Source organism: Siphateles boraxobius, unplaced genomic scaffold (genome assembly GCF_051911475.1).
Source record: "Siphateles boraxobius isolate OS27281-9 unplaced genomic scaffold, OSU_SipBor_1 269, whole genome shotgun sequence".
Taxonomy (NCBI): domain Eukaryota; kingdom Metazoa; phylum Chordata; class Actinopteri; order Cypriniformes; family Leuciscidae; genus Siphateles; species Siphateles boraxobius.
Window position 1 is genome coordinate 658605 of NW_027508886.1, and position 6000 is coordinate 664604.

The 6000-nt window shown below is 36.3% G+C and overlaps 1 non-coding gene across 1 annotated transcript; it reads right to left on the reverse strand.

Moving 5' to 3' along the window:
- Positions 1-4440: 4440 nt before the first annotated feature.
- Positions 4441-4512, reverse strand: trnaq-cug (transfer RNA glutamine (anticodon CUG)). The gene has a single exon. It is a non-coding gene; the product is annotated as a tRNA-Gln (tRNA).
- Positions 4513-6000: the final 1488 nt, after the last annotated feature.

Below are 6000 nucleotides of genomic sequence, written 5' to 3' on the forward strand. Positions count from 1 at the left end.
AAATACTCTCCAGCTTTTGCTGAGAACTTAACAGAACTTTTATCAACAATTTCCTCAGAGTTTGACTGCTTTGCCATTACTGGAGATTTTAACATTCACATAGATAATGAGGAAAACAATATGGCAAAAGAAATCAAAACTGTTTTAAAAACTTTTGATCTGACTCAGCATGTACATGGACCCACACATAATCGTGGACACACTCTAGATTTACTTATCAGTAAGGGTCTAAACATTTCATCAATTGTTATTAAGGATGTAGCACTGTCTGATCATTTTTGTATTTTCTTTGATATATTGATCTCTCCTGCCATTGAAGCTAGATCTGTGTCTGTCAAGAAGAGATGCTTAAATGAGAACACTAGTGTACTATTTATGAAGGCTATATCTTTAATACCAAGCATATCTGCTGACTCTGTTGATTTTCTCCTTGATTCTTTTAACTCAAAAGTTAAGAGTGTAATTGATGATATTGCTCCTGTGAAAGTCAGGAAGAAGAGTGGCAGACAAAAAGCACCTTGGAGAAACTCAACAGCAGTGCAAAATATGAAAAGACAATGCAGAAAAGCAGAGCGCATGTGGCGGAAGACAAAACTTGTAGTCCATTATAACATCTACAAAGACAGCATCCATGCTTTCAATAAGGAACTAAGGAAAGCTAGACAGACTTTTTTCTCGAATATTATAAACAGCAATATAAACAACACGCACACTCTTTTTGCGGAAGTGGAAGTGGTAAATGCCTCACTTCTCTCTGGGAGTTTTCCGACCTCCCTGAAAACTGCTGTCGTCAAGCCCCTCCTGAAAAAGAGCAATCTGGATAAGACCATATTAAACAACTATAGACCGATATCAAATCTTCCTTTCATAGGCAAGATCATTGAAAAAGTTGTCTTCAATCAGCTGAACAAATTCTTAAGCTCGAATGGATACTTTGACCATTTTCAATCTGGTTTCCGACCGCACCACAGTACAGAGGCCGCGCTCATAAAGATAATAAATGATATTCGCTTAAATACTGATACAGGCAAATTATCAGTGCTGGTACTACTCGACCTCAGTGCTGCATTTGACACTGTCGATCACAAAATACTTCTTGACAGGCTGGAAAACTGGGTCGGGCTTTCTGGGATAGTCCTAAAATGGTTCAGGTCATACTTAGGAGGCAGAGGTTATTATGTGAGTATAGGAGACCATAAGTCTGAGTGGACATCCATGACATGCGGAGTCCCTCAAGGCTCAATTCTTGCGCCACTCCTATTCAACCTGTACATGCTCCCAATGAGCCAAATAATGAGAAAGAACCAAATCGCTTACCATAGCTATGCAGACGACACACAGCTCTACTTATCCCTATCGCCTAACGATTACAGCCCCATTGACTCCCTTTGCCAATGCATTGATGAAGTAAACAATTGGATGTGCCAAAACTTTCTTCAGTTAAACAAAGACAAAACTGAAGTCATTGCGTTTGGAAACAAAGATGAAGTTCTCAAGGTGAACGCATACCTTCAGTCTAGGGGTCAAAAAACTAAAAATCAAGTCAGGAATCTGGGTGTGTCTCTAGAGTCAGACCTTAGTTTCAGTAGTCATGTCAAAGCAATAACTAAATCAGCATATTATCACCTGAAAAATATTGCAAGAATTAGATGCTTTGTTTCCAGTCAAGACTTAGAAAAACTCAGTGGTGGTAAGTAACGAAGTAGAAATACTTCGTTACTTTACTTAAGTATTTTTTTCGGGGATCTGTACTTTACTTGAGTATGTTTTATTTGCATCTACTTTTACTCTTACTCCACTACAATATTAAAGACAAAGTTTACTTTTTACTCCGTTACATTTCCCAATGCTCGCTCCAAGTATTTAATACACTGGCTTTCCAAACCAATGAAAAACTTGGTTTTATTTTGAAAAAAAAAAACGCACGAGCTCTTTGCAAGCATACACTCTCATTAACAGTCAGTTCGCCATTGTGGAAGATGACCGCAGAAACAGGTGAAGGTGCAGCTCTGCCCAGCAATGATCCTGAGATCCCTTGTATCTTGCACATCTTCTGTTTGATGCAGCTAATGTTATGGAACATGTCTATTGCAGAGCTGCCAACTCTCACTCATTCAGTGTGAGACTCACGCAATTGACACTTTCCACACGCTCTCACGACACACATCCATTTTCTCACGCAGAGAAAAATCGCGAAGCAAAGAGGACATTGACACCGACAGACAGGACAGAGTGGGTTACTTTTGATATGAAATAAATTCTCAGCTCTCAGATTCTGTCAATTTTATTACGAAATTCAAACAATAAATACCATTTTGGAGCTTTTAAATGTGACGTGACAGATAGCTAGCGCCTGCTATGGGGTGCCGTTAATCTCTTTACTACTAGTTAATTGTAAATAAAAGCAAATGAACAATAATAGGTAGCCTGTGTTGAAAGATACAGTACAACTTACCGAAATGTATATACCTTATACATAATATCAATAAATCAGTGTTTTTCAACCGCAGGAAGAGGTCAGTAAAACAGCTGGAGAACAATATATTACATAACGTTACATTTACCTCAGAAAAAAAAAAAAAAAACATTTAATGACCATAGCACGTTAGTTTGCTAGAAAAATTTGTATTTTATAATATATTTAATATTAGTATAAATTAGTATTTTGCTAAATATGTGCACTATATATTTATTATATTTTTTACTTATATCATTAAAATATTATAAAGTTGTTATTATAATAAAAATCACATGTATTTTTAACATGTAATAATACCAGCTGACAGGGCTCTCTGTAGCCTATGTTTACAGAATTAGGTGAGATTTTCTTAATTTAAAAATTAACATGCATCTACTGTACCAAATATTTATGAAAATGAATCTATATTGAATCAAGATCGGAATCAAACCACAATAATTGAATTGAAATTGTAAAATTTGTATCAAAGAATGGCCTACCAGTCATTGCACCATAATATGCTGTCACTAAACTTAATGAAATTGTTTAGAATTGATGCAAGGTGCTTCATTGTCTCTTATGATTGCAAATCTAACAAATTCTTAATTGCAGTATCTAATAATTTGTTCAATTAAAACATTGCATATCACTCCCAAAACAATTGATCTGTTTAATTATTTATATTTATAGTTTGAATATTTACTTTTTACTTTCGGTACTTAAGTACGTTTTAAATCGGATACTTTTGTACTTTTACTCAAGTGATGTTTGAATGGAGGACTTTCTACTTTTACTGGAGTAATTTTTTATTTAGGTATATATACTTTTACTCGAGTATAATTTTTGAGTACTTTTACCACCCCTGGAAAAACTTGTGCATGTTTTCATCACCAGTAGGGTGGATTATTGTAATGGACTTCTCACTGGCCTTCCCAAAAAGACCATAAGACAGTTGCAGCTCATACAGAACGCTGCTGCTAGGATTCTGAGCAGAACCAGAAAATATGAACACATCACACCAGTCCTCAGGTCTTTACACTGGCTGCCAGTTACATTTAGGATTGATTTTAAAGTATTATTACTGGTATATAAATCATTCAATGGCCTAGGACCTCAATACATTGCAGATATGCTCAGTGAATATAAACCCAACAGATCACTCAGATCATTAGGATCACATCGGCTAGAAATACCAAGGGTTCACTCTAAGCATGGCGAGTCTGCTTTTAGCTACTATGCCAGCCGCAGCTGGAACCAGCTTCCAGAAGAGATCAGATGTGCTCCTACAGTAGTCACATTCAAATCCAGACTCAAAACACATCTGTTTAACTGTGCATTTACTGAATGAGCACTGTGCCACTGTTCGTCCGACTGTTTGCACTGTATTTTATTTTATGTTTTAATTATTCTGATTTCATTTGATTATTTCTGTATTTTATCTTTTATTCCAAACTGTTTTAATTATTCTGATTTCTTTTGATTATTTTAATTTCTTCTATGTAAAGCACTTTTAATTACCATTGTGTATGAAATGTGCTATATAAATAAACTTGCCTTGCCTTGCCTAATAATAGCGGTCGCCGATTGGTCAAAAGTAAGCCACAGGAGCAGAGCCAGGAGAGAAACGCAATTGGTCAAAAGTAAGCCACAGGAGAGAAAGGCGATTGGTCAAAAGTAAGCCACAGGAGAGAAACACGATTGGTCAAAAGTAAGCCACAGGAGAGAACGCGATTGGTCAAAAGTAAGCCACAGCAGAGAAACACGATTGGCTCACGTGGGCTTACTTTGGGCTTACTTTGGCTCAATCGGTAGGAAGCAGTAGGCGCAAGCGAGAGGTAGTGGGATCGATGCCTGCATTCTCCAGTGCTGTCCATCCTTTTTACGCCCCCCTTCAAGGGGCACTACCTAGATGAGCTCTTGCGGCTCAGTGCTGCCGAAAAAGTTTTTTCAAACGAGGTACTGCACACATTCCTGGTAAAAGCAGGTCCCACCGAGATTTGAACTCGGATCGCTGGATTCAGAGCCCAGAGTGCTAACCATTACACCATGGAACCTTGGCGTGTGTCAACTTTTCCCATGAGCAGCAGGATTTAGGTCATTGAGTCCAGAAGCACGATAGCAAGGATTTAAGTCATTGAGTCCAGAAGCACGATAGCAAGGAGCAAATGAAGCCTTTGCTTTTTAAGCCCATGTTTCCCCAATTCCGACTCGGTTTGAGAGTGCCAATATCACCGCCACGTCAGCAGTTGCGCATCACCTCTGTTTTTTCCCTCCCTTCCGCAAAGAACCTAAAAAGGTTCCACCGAGATTTGAACTCGGATCGCTGGATTCAAAGCGCAATTTTTTGATTAAATCTACAATTAAAAGGTAGCCAGTGCAAAGTTGCCAGCAGAGAGGAAATGCGTCCTGTTTTTTTGTGGTCATTGGAAATCACGCTGCAGCACCTGCACACGTGCTAGGGATCGCGCCTCGTCTTTGTCTTTGAGAGCGATGGACACCTTCTCTCCATCATCCAGGGGAATTAGCTCAAATGGTAGAGCGCTTGCTGCGCAAAAAAGAAGGGGCCCAATCTTTGCGCCCCCGCACACATGCCAAAAAGACTCGAAAAACGAGAATTTGCCCACAAATTTCCCCTGCAACATTATTAGGGCTATATTCCTGTGCGTTATAGTCACATTTGAAACAAGTCACCCTCCGCGGGCTGGATTCGAACCCGTGTTCTGCGTGTGATCAACTGCGCCTGCGTCTTCATTTATCTATGACATCATTATATTGATTTATATTTTTTTGTGTGTATTATTATTATTTTTAAATATTGCACATTACATGTTGTTGATTATTTATTAAAATGAATAAAAATGGAGGGATATGATTTGATTGACATGATTTATCAGATTTGTTTTAAGACACTTCAAATGTTTTATTAAATGTTTTTTTTTGTGTATATTATTTTTAAAAAATTGCATATTACATGTTGTTTATGATTGAATAAAATGAATAAAAATGTTTCTTCAAATATGTGTGTTTTTTGTGAGGGATATGATTTGATTGATATGATTTATTAGATTACTTTAAGACACTTTAAATGTTTTATTAAAATGAATACACACAAATATTTCAATGACACTCAAAATGTTTTATTAAAATGAATACACAAATATTTAAATGACACTTTAAATGTAAAAAAACAAATATTAAAATGAATACACACAAATAATGAAATGAGTACACAGACACAAACACACATATATATATATATATATATATATATATATATATATATATATATATATATATATATATATATATATATATATATATATATATATATATATATATATATATATATATATATATATATATATATATATATAGGACAATATGAAAGACTGGGTGGAACCATGTACAGTAATATATACAAAATATATACAGGAAAAAAGCAAATTGTTTATTGAGGAGGTGGAGTTTGGCTTGTATTTTGCTGGCGCTGTTCTGCCAACCAGTCATCTAAAGATTTTCCATTTGAGGCACGCAAGCAAAAT